The following is a 21,825-nucleotide window of genomic DNA, read 5'->3' on the forward strand; positions in this document are numbered from 1 at the left end:
TCCACAGAAATAAGGCTGGCAAAGAGATCCACGAAATAGAGATGTAACTCTGTGAGATGAATGAACAGAACACTAAGCAGTTTCTCAGAAAGCTTCTTTCCAGATTTCATCTGAGGATATTTCCTTTTTCACCATAGCCCTCTATGGGCTTCCAAATATCACTTTGCCAATTCCACAAGAACTGTCTTAGCGAAAGGCTGCTTGAGGGGAAAGCTGTAACTCTGTGAGATGATTTCACAGAACACAAAGATGTTTCTCAGAAAGCTTCTTTCTCTTTTTTATCGGAGGATATTTCCTTTGGCCCTATAGTCTTCAAAGGGATCCGAAATATCTGTTCTCAGATTCCACAGAAATAAGGCTAGAAAAGAGATCAACGAAATACAGATGTAACTCTGTGAGATGAATTAACAGAACACTAAGCAGTTTCTCAGAAAGCTTCTTTCCAGATTTCATCTGAGGATATTTCCTTTCTCACCGTAGCCCTCTAAGGGCTTCCAAATATCACTTTGCCAATTCCACAAGAACTGTCTTAGCGAAAGGTTTCTTGAGGTGAAAGCTGTAACTCTGTGAGATGATTTCGCAGAACACAAAGAAGTTTCTAAGAAAGCTTCTTTCTCTTTTTAATCGGAGGATATTTCCTTTGGCCCTATAGCCTTCAATGGGATCTGAAATACCTGTTCTCAGATCCCACAGAAATAAGGCTGGCAAAGAGATCCACGAAATAGAGATGTAACTCTGTGAGATGAATGAACAGAACACTAAGCAGTTTCTCAGAAAGCTTCTTTCCAGATTTCATCTGAGGATATTTCCTTTTTCACCATAGCCCTCTATGGGCTTCCAAATATCACTTTGCCAATTCCACAAGAACTGTCTTAGCGAAAGGCTTCTTGAGGGGAAAGCTGTAACTCTGTGAGATGATTTCACAGAACACAAAGATGTTTCTCAGAAAGCTTCTTTCTCTTTTTTATCGGAGGATATTTCCTTTGGCCCTATAGTCTTCAAAGGGATCCGAAATATCTGTTCTCAGATTCCACAGAAATAAGGCTAGAAAAGAGATCAACGAAATACAGATGTAACTCTGTGAGATGAATTAACAGAACACTAAGCAGTTTCTCAGAAAGCTTCTTTCCAGATTTCATCTGAGGATATTTCCTTTCTCACCGTAGCCCTCTAAGGGCTTCCAAATATCACTTTGCCAATTCCACAAGAACTGTCTTAGCGAAAGGTTTCTTGAGATGAAAGCTGTAACTCTGTGAGATGATTTCGCAGAACACAAAGAAGTTTCTAAGAAAGCTTCTTTCTCTTTTTAATCGGAGGATATTTCCTTTGGCCCTATAGTCTTCAATGGGATCTGAAATACCTGTTCTCAGATCCCACAGAAATAAGGCTGGCAAAGAGATCCACGAAATAGAGATGTAACTCTGTGAGATGAATGAACAGAACACTAAGCAGTTTCTCAGAAAGCTTCTTTCCAGATTTCATCTGAGGATATTTCCTTTTTCACCATAGCCCTTTATGGGCTTCCAAATATCACTTTGCCAATTCCACAAGAACTGTCTTAGCGAAAGGCTTCTTGAGGGGAAAGCTGTAACTCTGTGAGATGATTTCACAGAACACAAAGATGTTTCTCAGAAAGCTTCTTTCTCTTTTTTATCGGAGGATATTTCCTTTGGCCCTATAGTCTTCAAAGGGATCCGAAATATCTGTTCTCAGATTCCACAGAAATAAGGCTAGAAAAGAGATCAACGAAATACAGATGTAACTCTGTGAGATGAATTAACAGAACACTAAGCAGTTTCTCAGAAAGCTTCTTTCCAGATTTCATCTGAGGATATTTCCTTTTTCACCATAGCCCTCTATGGGCTTCCAAATATCACTTTGCCAATTCCACAAGAACTGTCTTAGCGAAAGGCTTCTTGAGGGGAAAGCTGTAACTCTGTGAGATAATTTCACAGAACACAAAGAAGTTTCTAAGAAAGCTTATTTCTCTTTGTAATCGGAGGATATTTCCTTTGTCCCTATAGTTTTCAATGGGATCCGAAATACCTGTTCTCAGATTCCACAGAAATAAGGCTAGCAAAGATATCCACGAAATACAGATGTAACTCTGTGAGATGAATTAACAGAACACTAAGCAGTTTCTCAAAAAACTTCTTCTCAGATTTCATCTGAGGATAGTTCCTTTTTCACCATAGCCCTCTATGGGCTTCCAAATATCACTTTTCCAATTCCACAAGAACTGTCTTAGCGAAAGGCTTCTTGAGAGGAAAGCTGTAACTCTGTGAGATGATTTCACAGAACACAAAGAAGTTTCTCAGAAATCTTCTTTCTCTTTGTTATCGGAGGATATTTCCTTTGGCCCTATAGTTTTCAAAGGGATCTGAAATACCTGTTCTCAGATTCCACAGAAATAAGGCTAGCAAAGAGATCCACGAAATACAGATGTAACTCTGTGAGGTGATTTAACAGAACACTAAGCAGTTTCTCAGAAAGCTTCTTTCCAGATTTCATCTGAGGATATTTCCTTTTTCAACATAGCCCTCTAAGGGCTTCCAAATATCAGTTTGCCTATTCCACAAGAACTGTCGTAGCGAAAAGCTTCTTGAGGGGAAAGCTGTAACTCTGTGAGATGATTTTACAGAACACAAAGAAGTTTCTCAGAAAGCTTCTTTCTCTTTGTTATCGGAGGATATTTCCTTTGGCCTTATAGTCTTCAAAGGGATCCAAAATATCTGTTCTCACATTCCACAGAAATAAGGCTAGCAAAGAGATCCACGAAATACAGATGTAACTCTGTGAGATGAATGAACCGAACACTAAGCAGTTTCTTAGAAAGCTTCTTTCCAGATTTCATCTGAGGATATTTCCTTTTTCACCATAGCCCTCAATGTGCTTCCAAATATCACTTTGCCCATTCCACAGAACTGTCTTAGCGAAAGGCTTCTTGAGGGGAAAGCTGTAACTCTGTTAGATGATTTCACAGAACCCCAAGAAGTTTCTCAGAAAGCTTCTTTCTCTTTGTTATCGGAGGATATTTCCTTTGGCCCTATAGTCTTCAATGGGATCTGAAATACCTGTTCTCAGATTCCACAGAAATAAGGCTAGCAAAGAGATAAACGAAATACAGATGTAACTCTGTGAGAAGAATGAACAGAACACTAAGCAGTTTCTCAGAAAGCTTCTTTCCAGATTTCATCTGAGGATATTTCCTTTTTCACCATAGCCCTCTATGGGCTTCGAAATATCACTTTGCCAATTCCACAAGAACTATCTTAGCGAAAGGCTTCTTGAGGGGAAAGCTGTAACTCTGTGAGATGATTGCACAGAACACAAAGAAGTTTCTAGGAAAGCTTCTTTCTCTTTGTAATCGGAGGATATTTCCTTTGGCACTATAGACTTCAAAGGGATCTGAAATACCTGTTCTCAGATTCCACAGAAATAAGGCTAGCAAAGAGATCCACGAAATACAGATGTAACTCTGTGAAATGAATGAACAGAACACTAAGCAGTTTCTCAGAAAGCTTTTTTCCAGATTTCATCTGAGGATATTTCCTTTTTCACCTTAGCCCTCTATGGGCTTCCAAATATCACTTTGCCAATCCCACAAGAACTGTCTTAGCGAAAGGCTTCTTGAGGGGAAAGCTGTAACTCTGTGAGATGATTTCACAGAATGCAAAGTAGTTTCTCAGAAAGCTTCTTTCACTTTGTTATCGGAGGATATTTCCTTTGGCCCTATAGTCTTCAATGGGATCTGAAATAACTGTTCTCAGATTCCACAGAAATAAGGCTAGCAAAGAGATCCACGAAATATAGATGTAACTCTGTGAGATGAATGAACAGAACACTAAGCAGTTTCTCAGAAAGCTTTTTTCCAGATTTCATCTGAGGATATTTCCTTTTTCACCATAGCCCTCTATGGACTTCCAAACATCACTTTGCCAATTCCACAAGAACTGTCGTAGCGAAAAGCTTCTTGAGGGGAAAGCTGTAACTCTGTGAGATGATTTTACAGAACACAAAGAAGTTTCTCAGAAAGCTTCTTTCTCTTTGTTATCGGAGGATATTTCCTTTGGCCCTGTAGTCTTCAATGGGATCTGAAATACCTGTTCTCAGATTCAACAGAAATAAGGCTAGCAAAGAGATCCGCGAAATACAGATGTAGCTCTGTGAGATGAATTAACCGAACACTAAGCAGTTTCTCAGAAAGCTTCTTTCCAGATTTCATCTGAGGATATTTCCTTTTTCACCATATCCCTCTATGGGCTTCCAAATATCACTTTGCCAATTCCACAAGAGCTGTCTTAGCAAAAGGCTTCTTGAGGGGAAAGCTGTAACTCTGTGAGATGATTTCACAGAACACAAAGAAGTTTATCAGAAAGCTTCTTTCTCTTTGTTATCGGAGGATATTCCCTTTGGCCCTATAGTCTTCAAAGGGATCCAAAATATCTGTTCTCAGATTCCACAGAAATAAGGCTAGCAAAGAGATCCACGAAATACAGATGTAACTCTGTGAGATGAATTAACAGAACACTAAGCAGTTTCTCAGAAAGCTTTTTTCCAGATTTCATCTGAGGATATTTCCTTTTTCACCATATCCCTCTATGGGCTTCCAAATATCACTTTGCCAATTCCACAAGAACTGTCTTAGCGAAAGGCTTCTTGAGCGGAAAGCTGAAACTATGTGAGTTGATTTCACAGAAGGCAAAGAAGTTTCTCAGAAAGCTTCTTTCTCTTTGTTATCGGAGGATATTTCCTTTGGCCCTATAGACTTCAATGGTATCTGAAATACCTGTCCTCAGATTCCACAGAAATAAGGCTAGCAAAGAGATCCACGAAATATAGATGTAACTCTGTGAGATGAATGAACAGAACACTAAGCAGTTTCTCAGAAAGCTTCTTTCCAGATTTCATCTGAGGATATTTCCTTTTTCACCATAGCGCTCTATGGGCTTCGAAATATCACTTTGCCAATTCCACAAGAACTGTCTTAGCGAAAGGCATCTTGAGGGGAAATCTGTAACTCTGTGAGATGATTTCACAGAACGCCGAGAAGTTTCTGAGGAAGCATCTTTCTCTTTGTTATCGGAGGATATTTCCTTTGGCCCTATAGTCTTCAATGGGATCTGAAATAACTGTTCTCAGATTCCACAGAAATAAGGCTAGCAAAGAGATCCACGAAATATAGATATAACTCTGTGAGATGAATGAAGAGAACAGTAAGCAGTTTCTCAGAAAGCTTTTTTCCAGATTTCATCTGAGGATATTTCCTTTTTCACCAGAGCCCTCTATGGGCTTCCAAACATCACTTTGCCAATTCCACAAGAACTGTCGTAGCGAAAAGCTTCTTGAGGGGAAAGCTGTAACTCTGTGAGATGATTTTACAGAACACAAAGAAGTTTCTCAGAAAGCTTCTTTCTCTTGTTATCGGAGGATATTTCCTTTGGCCCTATAGACTTCAATGGGATCTGAAATACCTGTTCTCAGATTCAACAGAAATAAGGCTAGCAAAGAGATCCGCGAAATACAGATGTAGCTCTGTGAGATGAATTAACCGAACACTAAGCAGTTTCTCAGAAAGCTTCTTTCCAGATTTCATCTGAGGATATTTCCTTTTTCACCATATCCCTCTATGAGCTTCCAAATATCACTTTGCCAATTCCACAAGAGCTGTCTTAGCAAAAGGCTTCTTGAGGGGAAAGCTGTAACTCTGTGAGATGATTTCACAGAACACAAAGAAGTTTCTCAGAAAGCTTCTTTCTCTTTGTTATCGGAGGATATTTCCTTTGGCCCTATAGACTTCAATGGGATCTGAAATACCTGTTCTCAGATTCCACAGAAATAAGGCTAGCAAAGAGATCCACGAAATACAGATGTAACTCTGTGAGATGAATTAACAGAACACTAAGCAGTTTCTCAGAAAGCATTTTTTAGATTTCCTCTGAGGATATTTCCTTTTTCACCATAGCGCTCTACGGGCTTCGAAATATCACTTTGCCAATTCCACAAGAACTGTCTTAGCGAAAGGCTTCTTGAGGGGAAATCTGTAACTCTGTGAGATGATTTCACAGAACGCCAAGAAGTTTGTGAGAAAGCATCTTTCTCTTTGTTATCGGAAGATATTTCCTTTGGCCCTATAGTCTTCAAAGGGATCTGAAATACCTGTTCTCAGATTCCACAGAAATAAGGCTAGCAAAGAGATCCACGAAATACAGATGTAACTCTGTGAGATGAATGAACAGAACATAAGCATGTTCTCAGACAGCTTTTTTCCAGATTTCATCTGAGGATAATTCCTTTTTCACCATAGCCCTCTATGGGCTTCCAAATATCACTTTGCCAATTCCACAAGAACTGTCTTAGCGAAAGGCTTCTTGAGGGGAAAGCTGTAAATCTGTGAGATGATTTCACAGAACACAAAGAAGTTTCTAAGAAAGCTTCTTTCTCTTTGTAATCGGAGGATATTTCCTTTGGCCCTATAGTCTTCAATGGGATCTGAAATACCTGTTCTCAGATTCCACAGAAATAAGGCTAGCAAAGAGATCCACGAAATACAGATGTAACTCTGTGAGATGAATGAACAGAACACCAAGCAGTTTCTCAGAAAGCTTATTTCCAGATTTCATCTGAGGATATTTCCTTTTTCACCATAGACCTCTAAGGGCTTCCAAATATCACTTTGCCAATTCCACAAGAACTGTCTTAGCGAAAGGCTTCTTGAGGGGAAAGCTGTAACTCTGTGAGATGATTTCACAGAACCCCAAGAAGTTTCTCAGAAAGCTTCTTTCTCTTTGTTATCGGAGGATATTTCCTTTGGCCCTATAGTCTTCAATGGGATCCGAAATACCTGTTCTCAGATTCCACAGAAATAAGGCTAGCAAAGAGATCCACGAAATACAGATGTAACTCTGTGAGAAGAATGAACAGTACACTAAGTAGTTTCCCAGAAAGCTTCTTTCCAGATTTAATCTGAGGATATTTCCTTTTTCACCCTTGCGCTCTATGGGCTTCGAAATATCACTTTGCCAATTCCACAAGAACTGTCTTAGCGAAAGTCTTCTTGAGGGGAAAGCTGTAACTCCGTGAGATGATTTCACAGAACCCCAAGAAGTTTCTCAGAAAGCTTCATTCTCTTTGTTATCGGAGGACATTTCCTTTGGCCCTATAGTCTTCAATGGGATCCGAAATAATTGTTCTCAGATTCCACACAAATAAGGCTAGCAAAGAGATCCACGAAATACAGATGTAACTCTGTGAGATGAATTAACAGAACACTAAGCATTTTCTCAGAAAGCTTTTTTCCAGATTTCATCTGAGGATATTTCCTTTTTCACCATAGCCCTCTATGGGCGTCCAAATATCACTTGGCCAATTCCACAAGAACTGTCTTAGCGAAAGGCTTCTTGAGGGGAAAGCTGTAACTCTGTGAGATGATGTCACAGAACCCCAATAAGTTTCTCCAAAAGCTTCTTTCTCTTTGTTATCGGAGGATATTTCCTTTGGCCCTATAGTCTTCAAAGGGATCCGAAATATCTGTTCTAAGATTCCACAGAAATAAGGCTAGCAAAGCGATCCATGAAATACAGATGTAACTCTGTGAGATGAATTAACAGATCACTAAGCAGTTTCTCAGAAAGCTTCTTTCCAGATTTCATCTGAGGATATTTCCTTTTTCACCGTAGCCCTCTATGGGCTTCCAAATATCACTTTGCCAATTCCACAAGAACTGTCTTAGCGAAAGGCTTCTTGAGGGGAAAGCTGTAACTCTGTGAGATGATTTCACAGAACACAAAGATGTTTCTAAGAAAGCTTCTTTCTCTTTGTAATCGGAGGATATTTCCTTTGGCCCTATAGACTTCAATGTGATCTGAAACACCTGTTCTGAGATTCCACAGAAATAAGGCTAGCAAAGAGATCCACGAAATACAGATGTAACTCTGTGAGATGAATGAACAGAACACTAAGCAGATTCTCAGAAAGCTTTTTTCCAGATTTCATCTGAGGATATTTCCTTTTTCACCATAGCCCTCTATGGGCTTCCAAATATCACTTTGCCAATTCCACAAGAACTGTCTTAGCGAAAGGCCTCTTGAGGGGAAAGCTGCAACTCTGTGAGATGATTTCACAGAACACAAAGAAGTTTCTAAGAAAGCTTCTTTCTCTTTGTAATCGGAGGATATTTCCTTTGGCCCCATAGTCTTCAATGGGATCTGAAATACCTGTTTTCAGATTCCACAGAAATAAGGCTAGCAAAGAGATCCACGAAATACAGATGTAACTCTGTGAGATGAATTAACAGAACACTAAGCAGTTTCTCAGAAAGCTTCTTTCCAGTTTTCATCTGAGGATATTTCCTTTTTCACCATAGCCCTCTATGGAATTCCAAATATCACTTTGCCAATTCCACAAGAACTGTCTTATTGATAGGCTTCTTGAGGGGAAAGCTGTAACTCTGTGAGTTGATTTCACAGAACACAAAGAAGTTTCTCTGAAAGCTTCTTTCTCTTTGTAATCGGACGATAATTCCTTTGGCCCTATAGTCTTCAATGGGATCCGAAATATCTGTTCTCAGATTCCACAGAAATAAGGCTAGCAAAGAAATCCACGAAATACAGATGTAACTCTGTGAGATGAATTAGCAGAACACTAAGCAGTTTCTCAGAACGCTTCTTTCCAGATTTCATCTGAGGATATTTACTTTTTCACCATAGCCCTCTATGGGCTTCCAAATATCACTTTGCCAATTCCACAAGAACTGTCTTAGCGAAAGGCTTCTTGAGGGGAAAGCTGTAACTCTGTGAGTTGATTTCACAGAACACAAAGAAGTTTCTCAGAAAGCTTCTTTCTCTTTTTTATCGGAGGATATTTCCTTTGGCCCTATAGTCTTCAAAGGGATCGGATATATCTGTTCTCATATTCCACAGAAATAAGGCAAGCAAAGAGAACCACGAAATAAAGATGTAACTCTCTGAGATGAATTAAGAGAACACCAAGCAGTTTCTCAGAAAGCTTGCTTCCAGATTTCATCTGAGGATATTTCCTTTTTCACCATAGCCCTCTATGGGCTTCCAAATATCACTTTGCCAATTCCACAAGAACTGTCTTAGCGAAAGGCTTCTTGAGGGGAAAGCTGTACCTCTGTGAGATGTTTTCACAGAACGCAAAGAGGTTTCTCAGAAAGCTTCCTTCTCTTTGTTATCGGAGGATATTTCCTTTGGCCCAATAGTCTTCAAGGGGATCCGAAATATCTGTTCTCAGATTCCACAGAAATAAGGCTAGCAAAGAGATCCACGAAATAGAGATGTAACTCTGTGAGATGATTTAACAGAACACTAAGCAGTTTCTCAGAAAGCTTCTTTCCAGATTTCATCAGAGGATATTTCCATTTTCACCATAGCCCTCTATGGGATTCCAAATATCACTTTGCCAATTCCACAAGAAGTGTCTTAGCGAAAGGCTTCTTGAGGGGAAAGCTGTAACTCTGTGAGATGATTTCACAGAACACAAAGAATTTTCTCTGAAAGCATCTTTCTCTTTGTTATCGGAGGATATTTCCTTTGGCCCTATAGTCTTCAAAGGGATCCGAAATATCTGTTCTCAGATTCCACAGAAATGAGGCTAGGAAAGAGATCCACGAAATGCAGATGTAACTCTGTGAGATGAATTAACAGAACACTAAGCAGTTTCTCAGAAAGCTTCTTTCCTGATTTCATCTGAGGATATTTCCTTTTTCACCATAGACCTCTAAGGGCTTCCAAATATTACTTTCCCAATTCCACAAGAAGTGTCTTAGCGAAAGGTTTCTTGAGGGGAAAGCTGTAACTCTGTGAGATGATTTCAAAGAACACAAAGAAGTTTCTCAGACAGCTTCTTTCTCTTTGTAATCGGACGATATTTACTTTGGCCCTATAGTCTTCAAAGGGATCCGAAATATCTGTTCTCAGATTCCACAGAAATAAGGCTCGCAAAGAGATCCACGAAATACACATGTAACTCTGTGAGATGAATTAACAGAACACCAAGCAGTTTCTCAGAAAGCTTGTTTCCAGATTTCATCTGAGGATATTTCCTTTTTCACCATAGCCCTCTATGGGCTTCCAAATATCACTTTGCGAATTCCACAAGAACTGTCTTAGCGAAAGGCTTCTTTAGGGGAAAGCTGTAACTCTGTGAGATGATTTCACAGAACGCAAAGAAGTTTCTCAGAAAGCTTCCTTCTCTTTGTTATCGGAGGATATTTCCTTTGGCCCTATAGTCTTCAAAGGGATCCGAAATACCTGTTCTCAGATTCCACAGAAATAAGGCTAGCAAAGAGATCCACGAAATACAGATGTAACTCTGTGAGATGAATTAAGAGAACACCAACCAGTTTCTCAGAAAGCTTGTTTCCAGATTTCATCTGAGGATATTTCCTTTTTCACCATAGCCCTCTATGGGCTTCCAAATATCACTTTGCCAATTCCACAAGAAGTGTCTTAGCGAAAGGCGTCTTGAGGGGAAAGCTGTAACTCTGTGACATGATTTAACAGAACACAAAGAAGTTTCTCAGAAAGCTTCTTTCTCTTTGTTATCAGAGGATACTTCCTTTTGCCCTATAGTCTTCAAAGGGATCCGAAATATCTGTTCTCAAATTCCACAGAAATAAGGCTAGCAAAGAGATCCACGAAATACAGATGTAACTCTGTGAGATGAATTAACAGAACACCAAGCAGTTTCTCAGAAAGCTTCTTTCCAGATTTCATCAGAGGATATTTCCTTTTCCACCATAGCCCTGTATGGGCTTCCAAATATCACTTTGTCAATACCACAAGAAATGTCTTAGCGAAAGGCTTCTTGAGGGAAAAGCTGTATCTCTGTGAGATGATTTCACAGAACACAAAGAAGTTTCTCTGAAAGCATCTTTCTCTTTATTTTCGGAGGATATTTCCTTTGGCCCTATAATCTTCAAAGGGATCGGAAATATCTGTTCTCAGATTCCAAAGAAATGAGGCTAGCAAAGAGATCCACGAAATGCAGATGTAACTCTGTGAGATGAATTAACAGAACACTAAGCAGTTTCTCAGAAAGCTTCTTTCCTGATTTCATCTGAGGATATTTGCTTTTTCACCATAGCCCTCTATGGGCTTCCAAATATCACTTTGCCAATTCCACAAGAAGTGTCTTAGCGAAAGGCTTCTTGAGGGGAAAGCTGTAACTCTGTGAGTTGATTTCACAGAACACAAAGAAGTTTCTAAGAAAGCTTCTTTCTCTTTGTAATCGGACGATATTTCCTTTGGCCCTATAGTCTTGAAAGGGATCCGAAATATCTGTTCTCAGATTCCACAGAAATAAGGCTAGCAAAGAGATCCACGAAATACAGATGTAACTCTGTGAGATGAATTAACAGAACACCAAGCAGTTTCTCAGAAAGCTTGTTTCCAGATTTCATCTGAGGATATTTCCTTTTTCACCATAGCCCTCTATGGGCTTCCTAATATCACTTTGCCAATTCCACAAGAACTGTCTTAGCGAAAGGCTTCTTGAGGGGAAAGCTGTAACGCTGTGAGATGATTTCACAGAACGCAAAGAAGTTTCTCAGAAAGCTTCCTTCTCTTTGTTATCGGAGGATATTTCCTTTGGCCCTATAGTATTCAAAGGGATCCGAAATATCTGTTCTCAGATTCCACAGAAATAAGGCTAGCAAGAGATCCACGAAATACAGATGTAACTCTGTGAGATGAATTAACAGAACACTAAGCAGTTTCTCAGAACGCTTCTTTCCAGATTTCATCTGAGGATATTTCCTTTTTCACCATAGCCCTCTATGGGCTTCCAAATATCACTTTGCCAATTCCACAAGAACTGTCTTAGCGAAAGGCTTCTTGAGGGGAAAGCTGTACCTCTGTGAGATGTTTTCACAGAACGCAAAGAAGTTTCTCAGAAAGCTTCCTTCTCTTTGTTATCGGAGGATATTTCCTTTGGCCCAATAGTCTTCAAGGGGATCCGAAATATCTGTTCTCAGATTACACAGAAATAAGGCTAGCAAAGAGATCCACGAAATAGAGATGTAACTCTGTGAGATGAATTAACAGAACACTAAGCAGTTTCTCAGAAAGCTTCTTTCCAGATTTCATCAGAGGATATTTCCATTTTCACCATAGCCCTCTATGGGCTTCCAAATATCACTTTGCCAATTCCACAAGAACTGTCTTAGGGAAGGCTTCTTGAGGGGAAAGCTGTAACTCTGTGAGATGATTTCACTGAACAGAAAGAAGTTTCTCTGAAAGCTTCTTTCTCTTTGTTATCGGAGGATAATTCCTTTGGCCCGATAGTCTTCAAAGGGATCCGAAATATCTGTTCTCAGATTCCACAGAAATAAGGCTAGCAAAGAGATCCACGAAATACAGATGAAACTCTGTGAGATGAATTAACAGAACACCAAGCAGTTTCTCAGAAAGCTTCTTTCCAGATTTCATCTGAGGATATTTCCTTTTTCACCATAGCCCTCTATGGGCTTCCAAATATCACTTTGCCAATTCCACAAGAACTGTCTTAGCGAAAGGCTTCTTGAGGGGAAAGCTGTAACTCTGTGAGATGATTTCACAGAACACAAAGAAGTTTCTCAGAAACCTTGTTTCTCTTTGTTATCGGAGGATATTTCCTTTGGCCCTATAGTCTTCAAAGGGATCCGAAATATCTGTTTTCAGATTCCACAGAAATAAGGTTAGCAAAGAGATCCACGAAATACAGATGTAACTCTGTGAGATGAATTAACAGAACACCAAGCAGTTTCTCAGAAAGATTCTTTCCAGATTTCATCTGAGGATATTTTCTTTTTCACCATAGCCCTCTATGGGTTTCCAAATATCACTTTGCCAATTCCACAACAACTGTCTTAGCGAAAGGCTTCTTGGGTGGAACGCTGTAACTCTGTGAGATGATTTCACAGAATAGAAAGAAGTTTCTCAGAAAGCTTCTTTCTCTTTGTTATCGGAGGATAATTCCTTTGGCCTTGTAGTCTTCAAAGGGATCCGAAATATCTGTTCTCAGATTCCACAGAAATAAGTCTAGCAAAGACATCCACGAAATACAGATGTAACTCTGTGAGATGAATTAACAGAACACCAAGCAGTTTCTCAGAAAGCTTCTTTCCAGATTTCATCTGAGTATATTTCCTTTTTCACCATAGCCCTCTATGGGCTTCCAAATATCACTTTGCCAATTCCAAAAGAAGTGTCTTAGCGAAAGGCTTCATTAGGGGAAAGCTGTAACTCTGTGAGATGATTTCACAGAACGCAAAGAAGTTTCTCAGAAAGCTTCCTTCTCTTTGTTATCGGAGGATATTTCCTTTGGCCCTATTGTCTTCAAAGGCATCCGAAATATCTGTTCTCAGATTCCACAGAAATAAGGCTAGCAAAGAGATCCACGAAATACAGATGTAACTCTGTGAGATGAATTAACAGAACACCAAGCAGTTTTTCAGAAAGCTTCTTTCCAGATTTCATCTGAGGATATTTCCTTTTTCACCATAGCCCTGTATGGGCTTCCAAATATCACTTTGCCAATTCCACAAGAACTGTCTTAGCCAAAGGATTCTTGAGGGGAAAGCTGTAACTCTGTGAGATGATTTCACAGAACAGAAAGAAGTTTCTCAGAAAGCTTCTTTCTCTTTCTTATCGGAGGATACTTCCTATGGCCCTATAGTCTTCAAATGGATCCGAAATATCTGTGTTCAGATTCCACAGAAATAAGGCTAGCAAAGAGATCCACGAAATACAGATGTAACTCTGTGAGATGAATTAACAGAACACCAAGCAGTTTCTCAGAAAGCTTCTTTCCAGATTTCATCTGAGGATATTTCCTTTTTCACCATAGCCCTCTATGGGCTCCAAAAATATCACTTTGCCAATTCCACAAGAACTGTCTTAGCGAAAGGCTTCTTGAGAGGAAAGCTGTAACTCTGTGAGATGATTTCACAGAACACAAAGAAGTTTCTCAGAAAGCTTGTTTCTCTTTGTTATTGGAGGACATTTCCTTTGACCCTGTAGTCTTCAAAGGGATCCGAAATATCTGTTCTCAGATTCCACAGAAATAAGGCTAGCAAAGAGATCCACGAAATACAGATGTAACTCTGTGAGATGAATTAACAGAACACCAAGCAGTTTCTCAGAAAGCTTCTTTCCAGATTTCATCTGAGGATATTTCCTTTTTCACCATAGCCCTCTAGGGGCTTCCAAATATCACTTTGCCAATTCCAAAAGAACTGTCTTAGCCAAAGGCTTCTTGAGGGGAAAGCTGTAACTCTGTGAGATGATTTCACAGAACAGAAAGAAGTTTCTCAGAAAGCTTCTTTCTCTTTGTTATCGGAGGATAATTCCTTTGGCCCTATAGTCTTCAAAGGGATCCGAAATATCTGTTCTCAGATTCCACAGAAATAAGGCTAGCAAAGAGATCCACGAAATACAGATGTAACTCTGTGAGATGAATTAACAGAACACCAAGCAGTTTCTCAGAAAGCTTCTTTCCAGATTTCATCTGAGGATATTTCCTTTTTCAACATAGCCCTCTATGGGCTTCCAAATATCACTTTGCCAATTCCAAAAGAACTGTCTTAGCGAAAGGCTTCTTTAGGGGAAAGCTGTAACTATGTGAGATGATTTCACAGAACGCAAAGAAGTTTCTCAGAAAGCTTCCTTCTCTTTGTTATCGGAGGATATTTCCTTTGGCCCTATAGTCTTCAAAGGGATCCGAAATATCTGTTCTCAGTTTCCACAGATATAAGGCTAGCAAAGAGATCGACGAAATACAGATGTACCACTGTGAGATGAATTAACAGAACACCAAGCAGTTTCTCAGAAAGCTTCTTTCCAGGTTTCATCTGAGGATATTTCCTTTTTCACCATAGCCCTCTATGGGCTTCCAAATCTCACTTTGCCAATTCCACAAGAACTGTCTTAGCGAAAGGCTTCTTGAGGGGAAAGCTGTAACTCTGTGAGATGATTTCACAGAACACAAAGAATTTTCTCAGAAAGCTTCTTTCTCTTTGTTATCAGAGGATACTTCCTTTTGCCCTATAGTCTTCAAAGGGATCCGAAATATCTGTTCTCAGATTCCAGAGAAATAAGGCTAGCAAAGAGATCCACGAAATACAGATGTAACTCTGTGAGATGAATTAACAGAACTCCAAGCAGTTTCTCAGAAAGCTTGTTTCCAAATTTCATCTGAGGATATTTCCTTTTTCACCATAGCCCTCTAAGGGCTTCCAAATATCACTTTGCCAATTCCACAAGAACTGTCTTAGCGAAAGGCTTCTTGAGGGGAAAGCTGTAACTCTGTGAGATGATTTGACAGAACGCAAAGAAGTTTCTCAGAAAGCTTCCTTCTCTTTGTTATCGGAGGATATTTCCTTTGGCCCTATAGTCTTCAAAGGGATCCGAAATATCTGTTCTCAGATTCCACAGAAATAAGGCTAGCAAAGAGATCCACGAAATACAGATGTAACTCTGTGAGATGAATTAACAGAACACCAAGCAGTTTCTCAGAAAGCTTCTTTCCAGATTTCATCTGAGGATATTTCCTTTTTCACCATAGCCATCTATGGGCTTCCAAATATCACTTTGCCGATTCCACAAGAACTGTCTTAGCGAAAGGCTTCTTGAGGGGAAAGCTGTAACTCTGTGAGATGATTTCACTGAACAGAAAGAAGTTTCTCAGAAAGATTCTTTCTCTTTGTTATCGGAGGATAATTCCTTGGCCCTATAGTCTTCAAAGGGATCCGAAATATCTGTTCTCAGATTCCACAGAAATAAGGCTATCAAAGAGATCCACGAAATACAGATGTAACTCTGTGAGATGAATTAACAGAACACCAAGCCGTTTCTCAGAAAGCTTCTTTCCAGATTTCATCTGAGGATATTTCCTTTTTCACCATAGCCCTCTATGGGCTTCCAAATATCACTTTGCCAATTCCACAAGAACTAACTTAGCGAAAGGCTTCTTGAGGGGAAAGCTGTAACTCTGTGAGATGATTTCACTGAACAGAAAGAAGTTTCTCAGAAAGCTTCTTTCTCTTTGTTATCGGAGGATAATTCCTTTGGCCCTATAGTCTTCAAAGGGATCCGAAATATCTGTTCTCAGATTCCACAGAAATAAGGCTAGCAAAGAGATCCACGAAATACAGTTGTAACTCTGTGAGATGAATTAACAGAACTCCAAGCAGTTTCTCAGAAAGCTTGTTTCCAAATTTCATCTGAGGATATTTCCTTTTTCACCATAGCCCTCTAAGGGCTTCCAAATATCACTTTGCCAATTCCACAAGAACTGTCTTAGCGAAAGGCTTCTTGAGGGGAAAGCGGAAACTCTGTGAGATGATTTGACAGAACGCAAAGAAGTTTCTCAGAAAGCTTCCTTCTCTTTGTTATCGGAGGATATTTCCTTTGGCCCTATAGTCTTCAAAGGGATCCGAAATATCTGTTCTCAGATTCCACAGAAATAAGGCTAGCAAAGAGTTCTAAGAAATACAGATGTAACTCTGTGAGATGAATTAACAGAACACCAAGCAGTTTCTCAGAAATCTTCTTTCCAGATTTCATCTGAGGATATTTCCTTTTTCGCCATAGCCCTCTATGGGCTTCCAAATATCACTTTGCCAATTCCACAAGAACTGTCTTAGCGAAAGGCTTCTTGAGGGGAAAGCTGTATCTCTGTGAGATGGTTTCACAGAACACAAAGAAGTTTCTCAGAAAGCTTGTTTCTATTTGTTATCAGAGGACATTTCCTTTGGCCCTATAGTCTTCAAAGGAATCCGAAATATCTGTTCTCAGATTCCACAGAAATAAGGCTAGCAAAGAGATCCACGAAATACAGATGTAACTCTGTGAGATGAATTAACAGAACACCAAGCAGTTTCTCAGAAAGCTTCTTTCCAGATTTCATCTGAGGATATTTCCTTTTTCACCATAGCCCTCTATGGGCTTCCAAATATCACTTTGCCAATTCCACAAGAACTGTCTTAGCGAAAGGCTTCTTGAGGGGAAAGCTGTAACTCTGTGAGATGATTTCACTGAACAGAAAGAAGTTTCTCAGAAAGCTTCTTTCTCTTTGTTATGGGAGGATAATTCATTGGCCCTATAGTCTTCAAAGGGATCCGAAATATCTGTTCTCAGATTCCACAGAAATAAGGCTAGCAAAGAGATCCACGAAATACAGATGTAACTCTGTGAGATGAATTAACAGAACACCAAGCAGTTTCTCAGAAATCTTCTTTCCAGATTTCATCTGAGGATATTGCCTTTTTCACCATAGCCCTCTATGGGCTTCCAAATATCACTTTGCCAATTCCACAAGAACTGTCTTAGCGAAAGGCTTCTTGAGGGGAAAGCTGTAACTCTGCGAGATGATTTCACAGAACACAAAGAAGTTTCTCAGAAAGCTTGTTTCTATTTGTTATCAGAGGACATTTCCTTTGGCCCTATAGTCTTCAAAGGGATCCGAAATATCTGTTCTCAGATTCCACAGAAATAAGGCTAGCGAAGAGATCCACGAAATACAGATGTAACTCTGTGAGATGAATTAACAGAACACCAAGCCGTTTCTCAGAAAGCTTCTTTCCAGATTTCATCTGAGGATATTTCCTTTTTCACCATAGCCCTGTATGGGCTTCCAAATATCACTTTGCCAATTCCACAAGAACTAACTTAGCGAAAGGCTTCTTGAGGGGAAAGCTGTAACTCTGTGAGATGATTTCACTGAACAGAAAGAAGTTTCTCAGAAAGCTTCTTTCTCTTTGTTATCGGAGGATAATTCCTTTGGCCCTATAGTCTTCAAAGGGATCCGAAATATCTGTTCTCAGATTCCACAGAAATAAGGCTAGCAAAGAGATCCACGAAATACAGATGTAACTCTGTGAGATGAATTAACAGAACTCCAAGCAGTTTCTCAGAAAGCTTGTTTCCAAATTTCATCTGAGGATATTTCCTTTTTCACCATAGCCCTCTAAGGGCTTCCAAATATCACTTTGCCAATTCCACAAGAACTGTCTTAGCGAAAGGCTTCTTGAGGGGAAAGCGGTAACTCTGTGAGATGATTTGACAGAACGCAAAGAAGTTTCTCAGAAAGCTTCCTTCTCTTTGTTATCGGAGGATATTTCCTTTGGCCCTATAGTCTTCAAAGGGATCAGAAATATCTGTTCTCAGATTCCACAGAAATAAGGCTAGCAAAGAGTTCTAAGAAATACAGATGTAACTCTGTGAGATGAATTAACAGAACACCAAGCAGTTTCTCAGAAATCTTCTTTCCAGATTTCATCTGAGGATATTTCCTTTTTCACCATAGCCCTCTATGGGCTTCCAAATATCACTTTGCCAATTCCACAAGAACTGTCTTAGCGAAAGGCTTCTTGAGGGGAAAGCTGTAACTCTGTGAGATGGTTTCACAGAACACAAAGAAGTTTCTCAGAAAGCTTGTTTCTATTTGTTATCAGAGGACATTTCCTTTGGCCCTATAGTCTTCAAAGGAATCCGAAATATCTGTTCTCAGATTCCACAGAAATAAGGCTAGCAAAGAGATCCACGAAATACAGATGTAACTCTGTGAGATGAATTAACAGAACACCAAGCAGTTTCTCAGAAAGCTTCTTTCCAGATTTCATCTGAGGATATTTCCTTTTTCACCATAGCCCTCTATGGGCTTCCAAATATCACTTTGCCAATTCCAAAAAACTGTCTTAGCGAAAGGCTTCTTGAGGGGAAAGCTGTAACTCTGTGAGTTGATTTCACAGAACACAAAGAAGTTTCTCAGAAAGCTTCTTTCTCGTTGTAATCGGAGGATATTTCCTTTGGCCCTATTGTCTTCAAAGGGAACCAAAATATCTGTTCTCAGATTCCACAGAAATAAGGCTAGCAAAGAGATCCACGAAAGACAGATGCAACTCTGTTAGATGAATTAACAGAACACCAAGCAGTTTCTCAGAAAGCTTCTTTCCATATTTCATCTGAGGATATTTCCTTTTTCACCATAGCCCTCTATGGGTTTCCAAATATCATTTTGCCAATTCCACAAGAACTGTCTTAGCGAAAGGCTTCTTGAGGGGAAAGCTGTAACTGTGTGTGATGATTTCACAGAACAGAAAGAAGTTTCTCAGAAAGCTTCTTTCTCTTTGTTATCAGAGGATACTTCCTTTTGCCCTATAGTCTTCAAAGGGATCCGAAATATCTGTTCTCAGATTCCACAGAAATAAGGCTAGCAAAGAGATCCACGAAATACAGATGTAACTCTGTGAGATGAATTAACAGAACTCCAAGCAGTTTCTCAGAAATCTTGTTTCCAAATTTCATCTGAGGATATTTCCTTTTTCACCATAGCCCTCTAAGGGCTTCCAAATATCACTTTGCCAATTCCACAAGAACTGCCTTAGCGAAAGGCTTTTTGAGGGGAAAGATGTAACTCTGTGAGGTGATTTCACAGAACGCAAAGAAGTTTCTCAGAAAGCTTCCTTCTCTCTGTTATCGGAGGATATTTCCTTTGGCCCTATAGTCTTCAAAGGGATCCGAAATATCTGTTCTCAGATTCCACAGACATAAGGCTAGCAAATAGATCCAAGAAATACAGATGTAACTCTGTGAGATGAATTAAGAGAACACCAAGCAGTTTCTCAGAAAGCTTCTTTCCAGATTTCATCTGAGGATATTTCCTTTTTCACCATAGCCCTCTATGGGCTTCCAAATATCACTTTGCCAATTCCACAAGAACTGTCTTAGCGAAAGGCTTCTTGAGGGGAAAGCTGTAACTCTGTGAGATGATTTCACAGAACACAAAGAAGTTTCTCAGAAAGCTAGTTTCTATTTGTTATCAGAGGACATTTCCTTTGGCCCTATAGTCTTCAAAGGGATCCGAAATATCTGTTCTCAGATTCCACAGAAATAAGGCTAGCGAAGAGATCCACGAAATACAGATGTAACGCTGTGAGATGAATTAAGAGAACACCAAGCAGTTTCTCAGAAAGCTTCTTTCCAGATTTCATCTGAGGATATTTCCTTTTTCACCATAGCCCTCTATGGGCTTCCAAATATCCCTTTGCCAATTCCACAAGAACTGTCTTAGCGAAAGGCTTCTTGAGGGGAATGCTGTAACCCTGTGAGATGATTTCACTGAACAGAAAGAAGTTTCTCAGAAAGCTTCTTTCTCTTTGTTATGGGAGGATAATTCACTGGCCCTATAGTCTTCAAAGGGATCCGAAATATCTGTTCTCAGATTCCACAGAAATAAGGCTAGCAAAGAGATCCACGAAATACAGATGTAACTCTGTGAGATGAATTAACAGAACACCAAGCAGTTTCTCAGAAATCTTCTTTCCAGATTTCATCTGAGGATATTTCCTTTTTCGCCATAGCCCTCTATGGGCTTCCAAATATCACTTTGCCAATTCCACAAGAACTGTCTTAGCGAAAGGCTTCTTGAGGGGAAAGCTGTAACTCTGCGAGATGATTTCACAGAACACAAAGAAGTTTCTCAGAAAGCTTGTTTCTATTTGTTATCAGAGGACAATTCCTTTGGCCCTATAGTCTTCAAAGGGATCCGAAATATCTGTTCTCAGATTCCACAGAAATAAGGCTAGCGAAGAGATCCACGAAATACAGATGTAACTCTGTGAGATGAATTAACAGAACACCAAGCAGTTTCTCAGAAAGCTTCTTTCCAGATTTCATCTGAGGATATTTCCTTTTTCACCATAGACCTCTATGGGCTTCCAAATATCACTTTGCCAATTCCACAAGAACTGTCTTAGCGAAAGTCTTCTTGAGGGAAAGCTGTAACTCTGTGAGATGATTTCACTGAACAGAAAGAAGTTTCTCAGAAAGCTTCTTTCTCTTTGTTATCGGAGGATAATTCCTTTGGCCCTATAGTCTTCAAAGGGATCCGAAATATCTGTTCTCAGATTCCAGAGAAATAAGGCTAGCAAAGAGATCCACGAAATACAGATGTAACTCTGTGAGATGAATTAACAGAACACCAAGCAGTTTCTCAGAAAGCTTCTTTCCAGATTTCATCTGAGGATATTTCCTTTTTCACCATAGCCCTCTATGGGCTTCCAAATATCACTTTGCCAATTCCACAAGAACTGTCTTAGCGAAAGGCTTCTTGAGGGGAAAGCTGTAACTATGTGAGATAATTTCACAGAACGCAAAGAAGTTTCTCAGAAAGCTTCCTTCTCTTTGTTATCGGAGGATATTTCCTTTGGCCCTATAGTCTTCAAAGGGATCCGAAATATCTGTTCTCAGTTTCCACAGATATAAGGCTAGCAAAGAGATCCACGAAATACAGATGTACCACTGTGAGATGAATTAACAGAACACCAAGCAGTTTCTCAGAAAGCTTCTTTCCAGGTTTCATCTGAGGATATTTCCTTTTTCACCATAGCCCTCTATGGGCTTCCAAATCTCACTTTGCCAATTCCACAAGAACTGTCTTAGCGAAAGGCTTCTTGAGGGGAAAGCTGTAACTCTGTGAGATGATTTCACAGAACACAAAGAACTTTCTCAGAAAGCTTCTTTCTCTTTGTTATCAGAGGATACTTCCTTTTGCCCTATAGTCTTCAAAGGGATCCGAAATATCTGTTCTCAGATTCCAGAGAAATAAGGCTAGCAAAGAGATCCACGAAATACAGATGTAACTCTGTGAGATGAATTAACAGAACTCCAAGCAGTTTCTCAGAAAGCTTGTTTCCAAATTTCATCTGAGGATATTTCCTTTTTCACCATAGCCCTCTAAGGGCTTCCAAATATCCCTTTGCCAATTCCACAAGAACTGTCTTAGCGAAAGGCTTCTTGAGGGGAAAGCTGTAACTCTGTG

This window comes from Macaca mulatta, chromosome 10, assembly GCF_049350105.2.
Source record: "Macaca mulatta isolate MMU2019108-1 chromosome 10, T2T-MMU8v2.0, whole genome shotgun sequence".
Lineage (NCBI taxonomy): Eukaryota > Metazoa > Chordata > Mammalia > Primates > Cercopithecidae > Macaca > Macaca mulatta.